At 37.8% G+C, this 20,094-nt stretch overlaps 1 pseudogene; it reads left to right on the forward strand.

Moving 5' to 3' along the window:
• Positions 1–210: 210 nt before the first annotated feature.
• Positions 211–1,085, forward strand: LOC125366744 (annotated as a pseudogene).
• The last annotated feature ends 19,009 nt before the right edge of the window (positions 1,086–20,094 follow it).

The raw sequence follows: 20,094 nt of genomic DNA on the forward strand, positions 1-20,094 counted from the left end.
ACAGGAAGTACAAACATGAAGCAAAAAGAACCAACTGATTTCATCCTAATTTTTTATTTTGGAATTTCTCCAAAAGACAATATTGAAAAGCTAACCAGGGATGGAGGTGCCGACATTTTTGCTGCCTGGATGCAGAGCGAGAGGGAGAGAGAGTGGGAGAAGCAATCCGCTTCCATCCTTCCCGCAGACCCAGCCAGAGCCGCTGCCGCTATGGATGATCGGGAAGCTCTGGTGTACCAGGCGAAGCTGGCTGAGCAGGCTGAGCGATATGACGAAATGGTGGAATCAATGAAGAAAGAGCAGGAATGGATGTGGAGCTGACAGTTGAAGAAAGAAATCTCCTATCTGTTGCGTATAAAAATGTGATTGGAGCTAGTAGAGCCTCCTAGAGAATAATTAGCAGCATCGAACAGAAAGAAGAAAACAAGGGAGGAGAAAACAAACAAAAAATGATTCAGGAATATCGGCAAATGGTTGAGACTGAAGTAAAGTTAATCTGTTGTGACATTCTGGATGTACTGGACAAACACCTCATTCCAGCAGCTAACACTGGCGAGTCCAATATTTTCTATTATAAAATGAAAGGGGACTACCACAGGTATCTGGCTGAATTTGCCACAGGAAATGACAGGAAGGAGGCTGCGGAAAACAGCCTAGTGGCTTATAAAGCTGCTAGTGATATTGCAATGACAGAACTTCCACCAACGCATCCAATTCGTTTAGGTCTTGCTCTCAACTTTTCCGTATTCTACTATGAAATTCTTAATTCTCCTGACAGGGCCTGCAGGTTGGCAAAAGCAGCTTTTGATGATGCAATTGCAGATCTGGATACTCTGAGTGAAGAAAGCTATAAGGACTCTCCACTTATCATGCAATTGTTACGTGATAATCTGACACTATGGACTTCAGACATGCAGGGACGGTGAAGAGCAGAATAAGGAAGCGCTGCAGGATGTGGAAGATGAAAATCAGTGAGACAGAAAAGCCAACAAGAGAAACCATCTCTGACTACCCCAGTCCTCCCCAACCCTTCCCTTGGAAAGTCCCCATTGTCACTGAGAACCACAAAATCTGACTTTCAAATTTGGTCTCAGAATTTAGGTTCCTGCCCTGTTTTTTTTTGTTTGTTTGTTTTGTTTTTTAACAGTTTTCAAAAGTTCTTAAACGGGCTGGGGATATAGCCTAGTGGCAAGAGTGCCTGCCTCATATACACGAGGCCCTAGGTTCGATTCCCCAGCACCACATATACAGAAAACGGCCAGGAGCGGCGCTGTGGCTCAAGTGGCAGAGTGCTAGCCTTGAGCGGGAAGAAGCCAGGGACAGTGCTCAGGCCCTGAGTCCAAGGCCCAGGACTGGCCAAAAAAAAAAAAAAAAAAAAAAAAAAAAGTTCTTAAAGGCAAGAATGAACTTCTGTGGATTTTACTGGTCCCAGCTTTTAGGTTCTTTAAGACACTAACAGGACTGTGTAGAGGCTTTTTCAGCATTACTGTATTGTCTCCATGCCAGAAGTGGCAAGATCATTGGAAATGGAAATTACATTTGAAAGCCATTAGACTCCTAGGTGATGCATCTTAAAAAAGAGATTGATCACACGAAAGAGGCATATGTGAATCATTTTTCCTTTTTCTAATTGTTTAAATCAAATTTTATACCAATGTTTAAATTTAATTGGGTGTTAACTTGAAGTGGTTAAAGATTGTTTGGGGTGGGGAGTTTGTTGCAATGGTTTTGCTGTAAAAAGTGTTTCCAACTCTGCTGAAGTGTTGGCTGAAAAGTGAGTGCTGGTAACAGTTCACCAATCTGTGGTTGCTCATTCTTGCCTACTTTTTCTCTCCCTCTGAAGCAGGTTAGCATTGAAGGTGATATGGAGAAGCCTGCATGCATGTTCAGTTCTTTGTTTCTTCTCCTTCCCTCTACCCTGCCATCCCTTCTTCCTTCCTCCTCCCCTCCCTTCTTCTCTCCCTCTCCTTCGCTCGCTCAAGCTCTTTTGTTCAGTATGTGTAACTTGAAGCTAATTTGTACTACTGGATATCTGACTGGAGCCACAGATACAGAATCTGTATTGTTCTTACTGAAACACAGCATGGAATTAACATTAAACTTAAATAAAACAAACCTAAAAGAAAAATGCCAAAAAAAAAAGCCAACCATATGGGCGGATAAGTCTGTTTAGATTCATCCTTTATTTAAAACATTGAAAAAGAAAAGGAAATATCAGCATTTCCAATTCCAGGATCTATTCACCATATATTTTTGACATTCAGAGTTCTCTATTTCACACACACACACACACACACACACACACACACACACACACACACTTAATTTCTTAGAACCCAGATTTATTTTTAGGCTAGAGATTTGGCATTCCAAATCAGGGCTCTCTGCTCCTGAGCAGACATTCTAAAAAACCCTTACTGCCAGATATTAAAAGGCCACTGTATAATTTATTAGAGGAACTTTCAAAAAGCTCTGATAACTTTTTAACCACAAGGGGGAAGCAAAATTACAAGCATCCTAATAAGCTCCAACCCTGCACTGGGCACTTGTGAATGTGTAGGAGCTACACAGTCTTAGCTCCTCAACTCTTCTGCCTCCTCCTTTGCAGCATGCCATGAAGGAGTATTCAAATTCCCTGACATTCCGTCTTGTCTCTCCCCTTCAAATGTGTGATTCCATTTCCCTAAAAAATGAGAGAGACAGAGCTAATAAAAACTCAAAACAGCAAAGTATTAGCTAACAGGATCTAGAAACTGATCAAGAAAATCATACATCACGATCAAGTAGGCTTCATCCCACAGACCCAAGGATGGTTCAACATCCGAAAATCAATAAATGTAATTCACCACAACAGAGCTAAGACCAAGAGCCACATCATCATCTCATCCGATGCCCAAAAAACCCTTGTCAAAATACAACATCCATACATATTAAAAGCCCTGGAGAGAACAGGAATAGAGGGAACATTCTTTAAAACAATAAAAGCCATATATATCAGACCAACTGCTAATATCATATCAAATAGCGAGAAACTAAAACCATTTCCCCTGAACTCAGGAACAAGACAATGATGCCCACTCTCCCCGCTTCTATTCACTATACTTCTGGAATCCCTAGCTATAGCAATAAGGCAAGAGGAGGACACCAAAGGGATCCACATGGGCAAAGAAGAAATCAAACTATCCCTATTCACATATGGCATGATCTTATATCTGAAGGACCAAAAAAATCAGTCCCCAATTTCCTACACCTAATAAACCATCCTGGCAAAGTAGTAGAATACAAAATCAGCACACAAAGATCAGCAGATTTTGTGTACACCAGCAATGCACAAGCAGAAATGGAAATTATGGAAATAATAGCATTTACAATAGATAAAAAGAATAATTTACCTAGGGATTAACCTAACAAAAGACATGAATGACCTATTTAATGAGAACTAAAAAAATCTAAAAAGGGAAATCAAAGAGGGCACAAAGAGATGGAAAGAGCTCCATGATCATGGATAGGCAGAATCAATATAGTGAAAATGGCCATACTGCCCAAAATGTTATACAAATTCAATTCAATGACCATCAATATCCCAGCTATGTTCTTCACTAGAATAGAGAAATCAACCCATAAATGCATATGGAACAGCAAAAGACCTAGAATATCCAAAACATTTCTAGGCAAAAGAAGCAGTGCAGGAGGTATCACAATACCATATTTCAAGCTCTATTATAGAGCCATCATAACAAAAACAGCCTGGTATTGGTATAAAAACAGACCTGAAGACCAATTGAATAGAATAGAATACCCAGAAATAAAGCCGCATTCTTACAATGAGCTGATATTGGACAAAGGAGTTAAGGACATTCAATGGGAAAAACATAGCCTCTTCAACTCCTGGTGCTAGGAAAACTATGCAGCCACATGTAGAAAACTCAAAGTAGACCTAGCCTATCACCATGCACCAAGATCAACTCAAAATGGATCAAGGACCTCAACATCAGACTGGAATCTCTGAAACTACTGAAAGACAGAGTAGGAAAGATGCCAGAACTTATAGGCACAGGACAGATCTTCCTGAATATAGTCCCAGGGGCATAACATATAGGGGAGAGCCTCGACAAATGGGACTACTACAAAAAAAGTTTCTGCACAGCTAAAGACATAGCCACCAAACTAGAAAGGCAGCCAACCATATGGGAAAACATCTTCACCAACACAGCAACAGAAAAAGGCCTAATATCTGTCATCTAAAGAGAACTCAAAAAACTAACCCCCTCCAATCCCAGTAAACTAATTATTAAATGGGCAAAGGAGCTAAAGCGAGACTTCACAGGAGAAGAGATAAAAATGGCAAAGAAGCATATGAGCAAATGTTCAACATCCCTGGCAACGAAGGAAATGCAAATAAAAACATCCCTGAGCTACCACCACACTACAGTTAGAATGGCCTATACTCTGAACTCAGGCAACAACAAATGCTGGAGGGGATGCAGGGAAAGAGGAACCCTTCTCCATTGTTGGTGGGAGTGCAAATTAGTACAACCACTTTGGAGAACAGTATGGAGGTTCCTCAAAAAGTTCAACATAGACCTACCCTATGACCCATCCGTACCACTCCTAGGTCCTGAACAACAGATCTCAGGATATCAAAAAGACATCTGCACATCCATGTTTATTACTGCACAAGTCACAATAGCCAAAATATGGAAACAACCCAGATGCCCCACCACAGATGAATGGATCTAAAAAATGTGGTACCTATACACAATGGTATACTACATAGCGATTAGAAATGATAAAATATTGGTATTTGCAGGGAAATGCTTAGAACTTGAACAAATAATGTTGAGTGAGACAAGCCTAGAACACAGAGAACAAAGGGGCATGGTCTCCTTGAAATATGACTGCTAAGGTGGGGGTGGGGGGACATTAGAGACCAATTCTGTGAAACAATATCTTCTTGTCAAATGGTATTTCCACAGGTTTGGGACAGCGACCTTACATTATGTATCTAAAACTAAACAACTACTAAACAGAAAAAGGTCTAAAATAGACCTCTCGGTGAATCACAGTAGCTCAACAGCTATGTATATATGATGATATAAGACAAGGATAAGCAAACTATTGTTGACATTATGTTTGAAGTTCTAGGTGAATTTCCTTTGGCATATGCCACATGGCTACTGTGTATGTTTTTGGTACACTAGATATTGTATGGGTATTGTATATATCCCTCTGATCTAGGGAAGGTAAGAAAAACGAGGGTGTAAGATATCACAAGAAATGTTCACACTGCCCCATTATGTAACTCTTCCCCTTTTGCACAACAACTTGTCAACAAAATTTAATAAATAATTAAATAAATAAAAAATTGTAATGAAGGGATTTTCAAATGTTGTTGAGAAGCTAAATTCTGCATTAGAGGTATTAAATCTCAGAGTCAAGTTACATAAGAAATCAGGAGTTTTATTGATCTTTTCAATAGCAACAATCAAGGCCAAAACACACTGGTAGATCTTGAAGGTAAACCTGTGTAATGAGCTCAGAAATTTCAAAGTATTTCAAAACTTATTATTTTGCTGGACTGAAACTTTGCTTCTATGCCAAGGAATATGTTAGAAAGAATTCCCCTCAATTGGTATGGAAGATGTTTGTACTGTATTAAGCTTGCATATAAGATTATATAAGGATATGAAGGTAATTTGCTATGAATGAGATTCAGAAACTTACTTGTACCAATAACCAGAGTTTGTTTATTCCTTGCTACCTCAGGCACCACTGCAAAATCCTCTTGTCCATTACAACTGGAATAGGCTTTCATGAGACACTATATATATATATATATATATATATATATATATATATATACATATATATGTATATATATATATGCACAGTAGCTAAATCATTTTTCTTTTATTTTATGATTTTTTAATTTTATAGTGGTATTGATACAGAGAGGGATTACAGTCACCTGCTTCAGGTAGTGAATAATGAGTACAATTCTATTTAACCATATCTTCTCTTCTGTCATTCTCTCATTATTTTTCACTACTTTCCCCACCCACAAGATATAACAGTTCATTTTCCACATAGTGTCTAGTGAGTAGCATTGTTGTACTTTGTCAACCTTCTTTGACATTTTTTGTAAACTCAATCCCACCCCCATACAATCAAACAAGAATAAAGGAAAAGAAAATGAAAACAGCAACAATGACAACTAAAAATGTCGCGTCTCCTTTTCTTGGAGTTCATTGCATAGAGTATTATTTTATATGATCATCTACACATAGCTATTATTCCATTGTTAAACATTCTTATGCAAATACGCCTTTGGCCTCAGTGTGTAATGTCGAGAGTCCTATATAATTACCAGAGAAACCAAACATTCTGTTGTCTTTATCTTGGAGTAATGAGCTCCACCTGTGTGAAAAACTTCTGTGTTTTAAGTCAGAGTTTATGTCATGTGGTTATGTGGCAGGACAGGCTAACCAAAAAATCTTCAATTGAAGAGCATATTTCAGAAGCATACTGTAATTAAAGCAAGATTCTATAGGAATCTCTGCTCACATACCCAATATATTGAACAGCTCTCTCTGCAATATCAACCAGAACAAGAGCTCAAATATCAGATAAGGGAATCTTATTTTTATTTTATTTTATTTTTAAATTTAATTTTATTTTAAAGGTAATGGACAAAGGAGTTACAGTTAAATATGTAAGGTCATGAGTAAATTTCCTGTCAAATTTGTTACCCCTTCTCTCATTTCTCTCCCACTTTCCCTCCCCCTTAGCCTTCCTCCCCAAGTTGTGCAGTTCATCTCCAACATAATGTCTTATTCCTGGGAATGTGGCTTAGGGGAAGAGGGCATGCCTAAAATGCATGAAGCCCTGGGTTTGATTCCTCAATACCACATACACAGGAAAGCCAGAAGTGGGACATGTGGTAGAGTGCCATTCGTGAACAAAAGAAGCACAGGGACAGTGTGCAGGCCCTGAGTTCAAGTCCCAGGACTGGCAAAAATTGGAATTTTATTTTTATTTATATAACAAAAAAAGGGATGCATCGAGCATTGAGTACCTTCATGGAGAGAGGCACCTAAAATATGGGTGATGAGGAGAGAATTGTATGTAAGCTTTACATTGAAATTCAAGTTCCAAGTCCAACATCATAAAATGTAGTGATTACTACTATCTTTTGAACATATTTAGATTAAGAAACTGGAAAGAAGGGAACATAGGGGACGATAGAAGATGAAAGTACCTTTGTTTCTTCCTGCCATGTCTGTGAGTGTGTGTGTGTGTGTGTGTGTGGGCACGCATGTGCATGTGTGTGCACACACATTCTGAAGAAATTCATATGAAATCAACACTTCATTATTCAAAAAAGCATGGAGGCAAGATGGAAATCCAAATGAAGAACAAACTGGATCAAGAAAAGTATTTGTATGAGTGAAATTTCACAATGGAAGCCTATCATGTTAGTTATGCCTTCTAAGGAGAAGAAAAAAGTGAGCTTGAAGAAAATCTAAGTGAACATACACAAACTAAGCAGTAACTTGAAAGTATCAATGAAGATATATTGAAAACGTTTTGCCAAAGTTGGCAACAGTGTTTCAAAAAGCAAATATTAGCATTTGAGAGATTCCATAGATGTTTATGAAAGCCAAAACATAGAAATGCTTGTTCTTATATGTAATGACAGAATTTAAAGTTCCTAATGTAGACAGTAATGCAAATAAGATATCTAAAGGCAATATATATATATATATATACATATACACATACATACATCTACAACAAGTTATTCCCACACAAGCACAATCAAGAGAATATATTTCACCAGACCTGTTCTACAACAAATACTAAAATATTCTGGCCAAAAGGCCACTAACGAACTGGAAAAATATACATGAATGTATAAAATTTACCCATTAGAATGTGTGCATAACGGGGCTGAGAATGGTCTAAGCATGTAAATGTGTTAGCAAACCGAGACACAATTCTTAAGCAGAAGGAAAATTATTATTATAACTTTGTGTCATAATTACTGTAGAACAATGTAAAATTAGATCTCCAATACTGAAAATGGTGAGAGGAATACACTGCAGTTGCAATTTTTATTTGGTTTTAATATTTCATTTAAAATATTAAAAGATTTCATTATAAATATCTGTACATTTACTCATGGATTGTGTAAGTGTTTTCTCTTTTTCTATCATCCGTATTATTATCCCAGGTTATTGTAATTATCCCAAAATATTTTTTCTGGAATGGATTTTAAGGTCCTTAATTATGAGAACATCTGTAATAGAGAAATGAAAACTCATAATTCAGAAATAAAAATTCATTAATATTAGGCTCACTTAATAACCAAGGAGGTCTCTAAAAGTAGAGAAAGAGTGGAAGAAGCTTCAATATATCTGGAGAAAAACTTAAATAATGGCAGTAATGAGACGTGATCTGTCAACAATGACTGGGAGTGGAAATGCAGAAAATGCTACCTGTGAGAACTACAATGGCTGAATGAACAAAAACTCAAACCAAATGATAGGTTGATTCCAAGATACGCACTTCAACACCAGAGGTCCTCAGTGATCCCAAGAAAGGAGTGGCGTAGGCAGTTCAGGCCAATAAAAGCCAAAAGAAAACAGGAGATTCTGCAGTATGTCACACAAGTAGACTTCAATGAAAGAAATGAAAAGTGGAAAATTTGTTATGCAATAATAGAAGGTATCAAATCTACAAGAGGAAATAATAACTCAGAATATATATTTACACACTGGCCGAGCACGGAACTTTATTAGAAGACTTTGAGGTAGTCCTCAGTGGAATACTAGCTGAAGTATTTATGGAGAAATCATTCAGACGAAATCAACATGGAAGCATCAAAGTTAATTTCCATGCTGACCAAGTGATTTTCACACACACTAACATAACATGTCAACCAACTTATAAGTAAAACATCTCTTGATAACTTACAGAATATTCTCAGTAGGAATGATGGAATGGGATAGGAAAAAAAAAAAACAGTCACAGTTTTTAACTGTCGGAAGTAGATTGAGCACACATGCAGATCACATGTAATAAGGATAGATATTGAGGCAGAAATTATATCTATAGCATGGGTATGAATAATTTCTCATCCATAATTCAATAGTTAAATTATAATTACAGTAAAAAATTCAATTTAGTTAAATAATTAGTGAATGATAAAGTGAATTGTTTTTCATGTCAAATTTCAAGATATGAACTGAACCTAGGAACAAATGAAAATATAATCAGAATCCATGGATATAGTGAAGGAAGGCTTAAAAGGATACTGTAACAACCTTCTCTTAACTCAATAGGAAAGATACTGAACTAGAAAACCTACACTATATCTAAAAGAACCAGCAAACCAAACCCCAAATTAGTAGGAAGAATGAAATAATCAGGTTGAAGAAAAAGAAACAGAATCAAAACACAGCAGCATGGGCTGGGAATGTGGATTAGCAGTAGCGTGCTTACCTAGCATGCATGAAGCCCTAGGTTTATTCCTCAGTACCACATACACAGAAAAAGCCAGAAGTGGCTCTGTGGCTCAAGTGGTAGAGTGCTAGTCTTGAGCAAAAGAAGCTCAGGGACAGTGTCCAGGCTCTGAGTTCAAGACCCAGAACTGGCAAAAATAAATAAAAATCCAGCAGCAATAATCAATAAAATAAAGAGAAAATTCTACAACAACAGAAGCTCAGGGACATTTCCAAAGCCCCAGGTTTCCAAGACAAGCACAATAGAAAGAATGATAAACAAACATAGATGTGACATATATCTCCTATAGCAGGAAAAAGATTAACTCCTATCCGGCTCATCTTGGCTCTTGATGGTGGACAGCAACCTCAGGCTACAATTATCACACCAGCATTTGAAAAATACTACAAATGATACAGGCAATGACATTTTCTAAGACAAGAGGACTCAAATAGACTTCTAGAATTTCTTGATGTTCCTCATAGCCATTTTTTCTTTTCCATCCTTTTTTTTCCCTCTCTTACCTTATAAATTCATTTATTAGTGATCCTCTCTAGTGCAGATCAAAAGCCAAGGACACATATGTGCATAACTAAAGTAGATCTTGTTTTTTGCAGATGAAATTGTTCCATAGGGATCATTGATACTGCGTGCCAACACCTGGATTTGGGGGAATATATCTGGCACAAAATAATGATACGGTGCCTAGTTTGAAACAGTAACTACATGCCTACATGAAGAGAGAAGGAGTGACAGACAGCCCGACAGAGAAAGAGAGATGGAATGTGTGAGCATGTGCACCTGTGTGTTATGGTTTGAAATCAAGAGTCTGAATTCATTGTCCTCAAGGTTTTTTGCTGAAGGTTAGCACTCTGTCACATGAGACACAGCTACTGTTCCAAATTTTGAGTGATTAATTGGTGATAAAATACTCATGTATTTTCATGCCTGGGCTGGCTTCACACCTCAGTCTTCAGCTATCAGCTTCCTGAGTAGTTAGATTTACAGCCGTGAACCACTAGAGTGGAAGAAGAATTTTATCATTGTCCTCAAAATATAAGAGTTACCAAAGAAATCTCAGACCAGTGGGCTGTGGGGTAGGAAATGTGTTTGAAGCCTTTTTGTTTTGAACTTTTGCCACTGACTCAGGTTGTTTGTCATAACATCACTTCATCATCCACCATGACAGCTGGGATGGTGAAGATTCAGGGATGTGGACATAAATTGAAGAGCTTACCAGACATGCAAAGGAGAAGCGTTGTGAAAGGAAATCAGAGTCCTATCTGACTAACATGCAGGAAATTACTCAAAAACAGTTACAGGATAAAATAATTAAACTGAGCTCTTTCCGGTGCACTAGGGATGGGAGGTCAGGTTAGGGAAGACATTCGTGTGTGCATCTAGAGTTCCCTCACCTGTTGCACATCCTGAGAATGAAACAGGAAATGGAAATACAACGTGTTACTTACAGCATGTTCTCTTTGTAGTTGGAAGCACTGCTGTTACTGTGATCTGTTCCCAAGGTGTAGAGAGGGAAAAACACAGCAATCATCATATCGCCATCCATGACTCCTGGCTGCTTCATCTTGGAAAAGCAGCTAGTGCCAGCCAAGGACCTGTCAAGGAGGAGAAGGTGGAGAAGAAGGAACTTGAAAATGAAAGGGCACATCCCTGAATCATCTGCCAACCTGAAATTCTCTCTGGAAGTGAGGCCCACAGTGTCTGGTATGTATATTCTTATGTTTGTATATGTGTACATGTACTTTTTATTGACAGTGATATACACTATTGTCCAACTTTCATTGTAGTGTCTTGTGAATCCCCAGGAACAATGTGTAAAGTACTTTCCTGGGGCTCTGCATCTGAGGCCTTGCATCCAAGAAAAAAATATTTTTTGGAAAACATGCTTGCCATTCTCGTCCTTCATCGCAGGAGCAATGATTTCCTCTAAGGTCACAGATAGAAGAGGCTTGGGATGAAGTTATTTTTGATATATTTGGATCTACATGTGTGCCCAGAAACTTTTTGCATGAAATCTATTTGGGATGAGGCAACTGGATTGCATCAGATGGTGCATGGAAATGTCCAGAATACAATATTAGTACATTGTATCCACAGGGTCAGTTCACACACCCAACGTCCATTACAGCCATCAGATATTACTGGTTGATTCAAGCAGGTTTCAACAAGAATTCTATGTGCACAGCCCTCCACAAATGCACCCTGTTACTATTGCCCAAGGAAGCAACAATGCTGCCATTTCTCTTCAAAAAGTCAAGGCCAATACCAAAATTGAGTTGTCCATTTCCATCCTGAACTTTTACCTTCAAACAGCTCATTTTTACTAAACTTTCTAACATAGAATAGGTTACTTTCCTGATACACTTCTATGAGAACATAGAGTAATTGATGAAATTCTTCTTAATTCTATGTTTTCCTCTTCTCAAAATAAATTAGACCCAAATTCAATGGAGAGAGTTTTATCACCGTGGAGAAGACAAGTCCATCAGGGCAGTGAACATACTCTGTGCATACCTGCAGTGATGGATGTACATTATGTTACAATCGCCCATAACCATGCTGTGGCTATCACAAAGACATGAAGGGCTTAACAGTACAAGAAATTTTAAAATGAAGAATGTAAAAAAAGCCTTTCTAATGAGATTGATACTGGTCTATTATACCTGTATATTCATTGCATTATACAGGATTTTATCACTGAATTTGAAAATTCTTGGTGGCATATGTACAGAGGTCTTATTGAGACGTGTACATGTATGCATGCAATGGGCCTCAGCCTCACATGGCTGTGATTAATACCATAAATATTTTTATAGTTTCTTGTGGAATATACATACAGAGTTCCATAATGGATGAAATTAAATTCCCATGATTCGTGTGTAAGTGTGCTCTTTCTCTTCATTCTTGGCAGCATTTGTTACTAGATAGTAAGCTAGACATTGTCACTGGAGTGACATAAAATTCAGTGTCATTTGGCTTTGCATTTTCCTTATCCAAATGAGGTTGAGTATATTTTTGTATACTTTTGTGAGCCATCTATACATTCTGGTTTTGAGAAATCTTTAAATTTATTTTCCCATTAGTCAGTTGTCCAGTTTATTCCTTAGGAGTTTAGGTTTCTGTGCTTCCACCATATTCTGGTTATTAATCCCTTACCATGTGTTTAATATGCAAAATCTCTAGGCCATATAATGTCTGTTGGTTCTTTACTTCATGTGCCAAAGGTTTTAGTTTGATATAATCCCCTTTTCCAATTCTTGCTTTTATTTGCTGCTATACAAAATTTTTCACTGTTGTTGTTCTTTGTGCTGTATTGTTTTATCTTAAGCTTTAGCTCTAATATTTTGGGGCTTGAAAAATAAGGTAAAAAAACCCGAAGGTCATTTGCAGCTTAAGCCTTCATGGACATAGTATTTTGGAGAAGATGGGTACAAGTATGATCACAGAGAAAGAAACTGTGAGTGGAGACATTCAATGAGCACATTGCTTGGCCTTATGTGTCCTCATGTGGTTACCTTTGCAGCCAGTGGGAACATAGCTCACTCATAAATCAGAAGAGCCTCTGCAGCCAGCCATTGCTTCCAGGACTTCAGTGGATGAATAGACTAAGAAAATGTAGCATATGTACACAATGGAATTCTACACTTCCATCACAAATAAAAATATTGTACTATTTGGGAGGAAATGGGAGGACATGGAAAAAAATATATATATTAAGCAAAGTAAGCCAGACCCAAGTAAATCCCAGGTTGCATGATTTCCCTCATTTATTGTATCTACAATATGCCTGTAAATTTACAATTAAACACACTGTATGATAAAAGTCAAAAATATATTTCAACATGATAAATAATACAGGATTCTAGATAAGAGGACCACAAAGACTCAATTACTATGCGAATGAAATAAAGAAGTCTTATTCATGAAGAGAGTACCAGATTCCTTCTGGAAGGACCAGCCTTAACCTAGATATAGACAGAGCAGGGATTCTGAAAGGAGAGACCCTAGTTACAGAGGATTATCTGGGAAGGAGCTGATTGTCCTTACACATTATGTCAAATAAGCATGTAATGGTATTGATCCAGGCACTGAGAATAGACACATGCACACACATACACACACACAAACTAGGCTAGGGCTCTCTCTCCATATGTATGTATATATAGAGAGATTAGTGGTGACAAAACAAACACACAACACACACATATGTATACATATATAGAGAGAGAAAGAGAGAATGTATGTATGTATTTATATATATACACACACATGCATAGGTTTATGTATATTTATATATGGTTGGTGAAAGTAGACAGCCATGTAGTTCTGGCAGAAAATAGTTTATTTGGGAGGGCCAAACTTCTGAGCTCTACTCTAGAGTAGGGCCTAGCACACAGCTGCCTGACTCCTCATGAAGAGAGATTCTAAAAGGGAAGGAAAGGAGGCATGACTGAAATGAATGAGGGAGTGACCTCAGAGGAGAAGGAAGTGATCTCAGAGCCGAGAGGACCTCCACTGTCATGCAGGTGGGTGGTGACCTGTTACCTTGGCTACAGGTACTGGTGGAAGACCAGGTGCAGTCTTGAATGGAGAGGGAACAAAGGGGATGGGGGGTCTATGTCTGGTTATAGATGGAGAGAAAACAATCAAGGGCCAATATTCCTGGGTGGACCTAACCTGTGTGCATATATGTATGTATATATATGTATATATATATGTGTGTGTGTACATATATATACACACATATATACATGTATACATACAAGTATATGTATATACTAAATACATATATACAACTACATACTATATATACTATAGCTGTATAGGTAGATAGACTGATAGAGAAGAAGGACACACACACAGACACACACACACATACACACACACACACACACACACACACACACACACAGAGAGAACCAAATAGAAATAATCCTGTCCTCTAATAATTTTCTACGAGGCCAGTGTGCCATGGACCTCTCTACATTTCTAACTCAATTCAGCTTTTGGCCTAGCGATTTTAAAAGTTATTTGATGTGATTTTCTTGCAAACATTTCCTTGATTTTTTTCTAGAGACAGGGAGAATGAGGAGGAAAACAGCTAATTATCTTCCTTTGAAATTGTACTCATGTTCTGAGGATCCAGGTACAGTTACTTCATTTTCTAAGCTAAAGAAGACTCACTGCTTTCCATTGTCACTGGGTCGACTTTGAAATGTTTGAATTCATTGTCATTTTCCTTTGTGATCTCTTCCAGATTGTGTTCTTCCCTGGGTGCAAGGCTCCGCATTGTCTCCTCTATTCTGATGGGAGAATCAGCTATTTCCAAATCCAAGGCTGAAAGGGATAGTCTGGCTTTTCCCCCTATATGTTGTTCGCCATAATGTTTTGTGATTTATCCTCAAAATACTTCTATAAAGCATCTGAGTAGATGTTACCATGTGATGTGGGGCTATATATCTTTAATCAAAAGAGGTCCTTTATAAGAAGCAAGTGTAAATCAGATGTTGTGATTTAAGAGACCCATAAAATGAGGAGTTTGAGGTGACCTAGTAGCAAAATAATCATGAGACATCAAGACTGTCAAGTACAGCATGGAATTATATTTTGTGCTTTTACATTGAACAAATAATATTTTTCATTTTACACAAGGACATGGTAATATGTGTACATGAGATTTGGGATACTGTGTAAAGTCTCCACTAGAGCAATATTCACAAAACAATTTCAACAAAATCTCTGCATTTCCTTAATATATTCCAATGCACCAACATAAATGAAATTAAAGTTGAAATAATTAAAAACAAAATTCCCCCCAAAAGTTGAATAAAATCTATATAAAACTCCCCCATCTCTGAGTGATTAATTGCTTAGGAAATAAAAATAAAACAAGAATATTCTATTTATTGATTAAAGAAATATTGTATGTATACAAAGTTTGAAAAGCTTTGCTTAAACTCATACAATACAGTCAGCTCACTGAGACTTAAATTTTAACAAAATAAAAGCTGTGCTATTGAAAATGCAGACTTTGGAAAGCTCTGTGTCACCTAGCAAAAAGAGTGTGATATTCTACTGGAACTAAATTAAAAGGTATGGCTGATCTATCATATTTAGCAGCACTTTGAGGAAGCACAAAATCTTCTGGGACGTGGATAAAAACAGGAAGAAATAGCCAGGCACCCAGTGACTCATGCCTCTAATCCTATCTTCTCTCAGGAGACTGAGATCTGATTATTTTGGTTCAAAGCCACAATGGTCATAATAGTCTGTGAGACTCTTATCTCCAGTCAATCACCAAGAAGTCTGAAGTGGATGTGTGGCTCAACTAGTAGAGTATTAGCCATGAGCAAATTTTAAAAAAAGCTCAGGGACAGTAAACAGGCGCTAAGTTAAAGCTGCATGATTGACACGAAAACATTAAAGGATGAGCCCTATACACTTTGTCTCTAGGCATTCCAACAGAGTGAGACCAATGGAAGATATTCATAGGAGAGGAAGACAAAGGCACAATACCTATGTGCATCCTATCATATAAAATGCTATTTACTGTAATGAATTCAAGTAGAGGGAAACAACGTTTTGTTTTTCATGGTTGTTAGTTTTGTTTTCATTCCCTTTGGTCTTGTTTGTTCATATATTGTCGTTAGGTGTGTGAGTGGGGGCACAGAAATGGAGGGACCAAATGGAGGGTAAACAAATGAAGCGTTGGTACTCTCTGGACACTGTGTTGAAAAGGAAGGATAAAAATTGTCGGTGGGGATGGGAAGGAAAAACTGGGGCAGAGAGATGCATGGGGTGACATTGTCCAAAAAGAAATGTAATATTTCTGTGATGTTTGTAATTCTTCTTACATCACCTTTACAATAATAATAAAACAATGTTAAAAAAGAAACTGAAAGAAATAAAATTTGGCTAGTAAATGCAAAATTCCTAAACATTTATTGTCAAAAATCTGCCTTCTGTGAATACTCAGAGTAACAATACATTGAATCCCATTTCCCTCTGTCTATTACATCTCTGTCTGTTGCACTCTCCTACTCTACTCTCTCCACTTTTTCATTCCTCTCCCCCATCTCCTTTTCTCTCTGCTGTTCTTTTTCCCTTTTCCCCTCATTGTAGTTACAGTAAAACTACTCTCAAGAATCATTACCCAGGATTTTATCCTTTGAGATGAAGGGCTCCCCTTCCCCGTCTGTGATTTCTTGAGGCTATCTTGGTAATATCCTGCTGCTCCCCTTCTGGGTGCCTGAACATCCTTCTGGAATGGATGTAGCAGAAGAAGAGAATTTACCAGTGTTGTTTGTCATTATGTGTACACTTAGCCCTTCGATTAGGACTTAGCTCAAAAGACACCAAAAATTGGAACAAAGATTTAGTACATATTAAATAGAAGGAATGAAAAATACGTAAGAAAAAATGTAAGCAATAATCATTGCTTATTCATTGAATAAGCATTTCCATAATATAAACAAACATAAAATTGGAAAATTACTATAGATTAGTTCTGAAATTGTATGTAGTAATCAAATATATGAGTATGTCTTAACAATGCTTATTTCGACTTCAATGGCATTTATCCCTGAAGACATGAAGACAATTTCTGTCTTTCCTTAACAAGATGATGAGCACTTGGGGTCAAAAATGCAGCCCAGGATCCCTGTACTGGACCAAAGATGGAGAATACCTCCACAGCCACCATGACCTTGCCCTTCGCACTGTGGTACACAGGCAGGAAGGTGAGCCACACACTGCAGAACTCCAGCATGCTGAAGGTCAGGAACTTGGCTTCATTGAAGGTGTCAGGCAGGTTCCTGGAAGAGGAAAGCCACAGTGAAGCTGGCCAGGGCCAGGAGGCCCAGGTATCCCAGGACACATTTAAAGGCAATGAGTACGCCTTGTTACACAGGATGATGAGGTGGCCTTGTTCAGAGTGTCTGTCTGTGTCAATGAAGAGAGGAGAGGTTCCCAGCCAGAGTCCACAGAAAGTCACCTGGATCAGAGTGCAGATGGGAATGATGAAGTTAGGAGCCCCTGACACCAGCAGCCACATCATCCTTCCCCCTGGAGAAGTGACATTGAAGATCAGAACCACAGTTAGAGTTTGGGCCAAGAAAAGAGAAACAGCTACAGTAAATGCAACTCCAAATGTGGTTTGCTGTAGAATGCACATGACTGTGTTGGGACGACCAATAAAGAGCAAGGAATAGAGGAAATAGAAGATAAGAGAGATGAGCAGGATGTAGCTGAGAGCTGGATTATTAGCCTTAACAATGGGGGTGTTGTGATGTTTCACAAAGACTCCAAGAACAACTGCTGTGATTGTAGATAAACCAAGAGCCACACAGGCCAAGGCCATCTTCAGGGGTTCTCCATAAGCCAGGAAACTTGCAGCTCTTAGGAGACACTTGTCTCTCTGTGTTGGCATACTGGTGATCTGGACACTTTACACACTGTTCCATATCTGGTGAGGAGGACAGTTACCATTATTCCCTTTTAACTACTTAAAAGGAAATTGGAAAATCCCTCCCTAGAAAAAAATTCTTGTACATCAATAATGACGAGCACAATCTTCATTTGACCAAGTATTACCAGACATGTTTAGCATTATTTTTTCATAACTTCATCATGTTCCTACACTTGTTTCCAGAAGTCTAGTTGGAACTACTTACTTGCAAGGAATACCATTCATATTGTTTATTGGCATTCTTAATGTCCTAACAATGACTTTATATATCTCTTCGTGCTTCCATAATAATTCTCAGATTCTTGTGTAAAACTCAATGTCCTTATTTAAAATGACTAGAGGATCTTGCATTTTTATGTATGTCTCTGTGCAATGTAGCTAGGAGCACTGTGGTCCTTCCTTGTAATTGTGACATTTCCTTCTCCTACTCACCTGTAAAGCGCAAGGGAACAGAGAATATAATCATTCTTTGAAGTTATAGAGTCATGCCATGAACAATACTTGTACCAAACCAGAGCACCTGCTCTGTTTTAAGAACAGTTCTGGGCATTAGGATATAAAGATTTGTGTTATCTTTATAATGTAAAAGCAATTTTGAGAAACTTGTAGACCACATTCTTAAAAGTATTTTGCACCTCATATGATACAAAATTTGCTAACATTACTGAGTAGTTAAATAAATATGTATACAATATACTAGAAAAAGTTAATCCTATACACAATTCAGAGCACATGATTTAGTTTTAGGTTTTTTTTTTTCAGGAAGGAGCAGCATCCATTATTGCAATTAAATTACTTCTAAGTGAATGAAGGAGGACATTGACTGAAACCCCTATACACAACTTTGGTAGTGCTTTGCATGGTTTGTGGGGCACTAGGAGAGAACAAGTATTTCTCCCTCCACTGTGAACTTACCTGTCCCATTGGCCATCTCATTCTCTGTGCAAGGAGTGCAATCAAAGCAGCAGGAAGCCTTTCCCTCCAGAGATTTCCTGAATCCAAGACCACAGAACTTACTGCAGACAGAATGTACAGGCTGAGGAAAATCAGACATGTGTCAGAAACTGTTAACACTTTTCCTAATATTGCAAAAGTTCCATTATTTGAGCAACTTAAATTCACAAAAGGATTATATGCTACCTCCTTCAATGATTACTCTAATGAAAGATACCTAAGTAACAGATTAACTAATCATTAAATGAACCAACCAGAGAACAGAACCAAGTAAAACTTTAAACACATGAAGCAATTCCTTATATACTTTATCAATGTTAGAATCCTGCTAAGAAACGTGTAAATTGTATTTTATGACATTGTTCAAAATTATCATTTTTAAACAAATGAATTTTTCTTGGATGATGCTGATCCTGGAGCTTGAACTCAGGGTCTAAGCAATGTCCTTGAGTTGTTTTTATTCAAGATGAGTAATGGGCCACTTGATCCACTGCTCCAGCTTAGTTTTTGTTAGTTTAATGACAAAGAGTCTCACAGATTTCTTGCCCGGTGGAGCTCTAAAATGAGCTTTAATCTGAGAACTGAGGATGTCAATCTCCCATGTAGATAGGATTAGAAGCATCAGCCAGCAACCAGGATCTCTTTTGCAGTGGTTAAATGAAGATAAGAATCTCACAGGTGTTTCTGCTTGGCCTGACTTCAAATCAGGATATTCAGAACTGAGTAGCTAGTGTTACAGGAGACAGTTGCTGGCATTCAATCAGGTATACATTTTAAGTGTGAATTTTACGTACGTATTTGTTCTTAAAATCATTAGAATTAAATCCAACCCACTTCTCTAGTTCCTATGGCCCACACTACCATATCTCCAGATAAAGAGAGTCGATGATCATGGAGAGCAAATGGAGGAAATTTTCCTATTTTCACCTGAAGATCAAGACCTTCTGGAAAATTCCAAATGTTCACAATGTCACACTCTGCTTCCAATTTGTTTTCGTCATCTAAAATCACCCGATTTCCAGCAGGATTTTGACATTGGGTGTTCTTCAGAAAAGGGTGCAGCTACAAGAGACATCATCTTATGGTGAAGTACATCTTATGGTGAAGTACAGAAATTAAGAAAATTAAAATTAAGAATTAAAAAAAGC

The sequence above is a fragment of the Perognathus longimembris genome, chromosome 18, assembly GCF_023159225.1.
Source record: "Perognathus longimembris pacificus isolate PPM17 chromosome 18, ASM2315922v1, whole genome shotgun sequence".
NCBI classification, from domain to species: domain Eukaryota; kingdom Metazoa; phylum Chordata; class Mammalia; order Rodentia; family Heteromyidae; genus Perognathus; species Perognathus longimembris.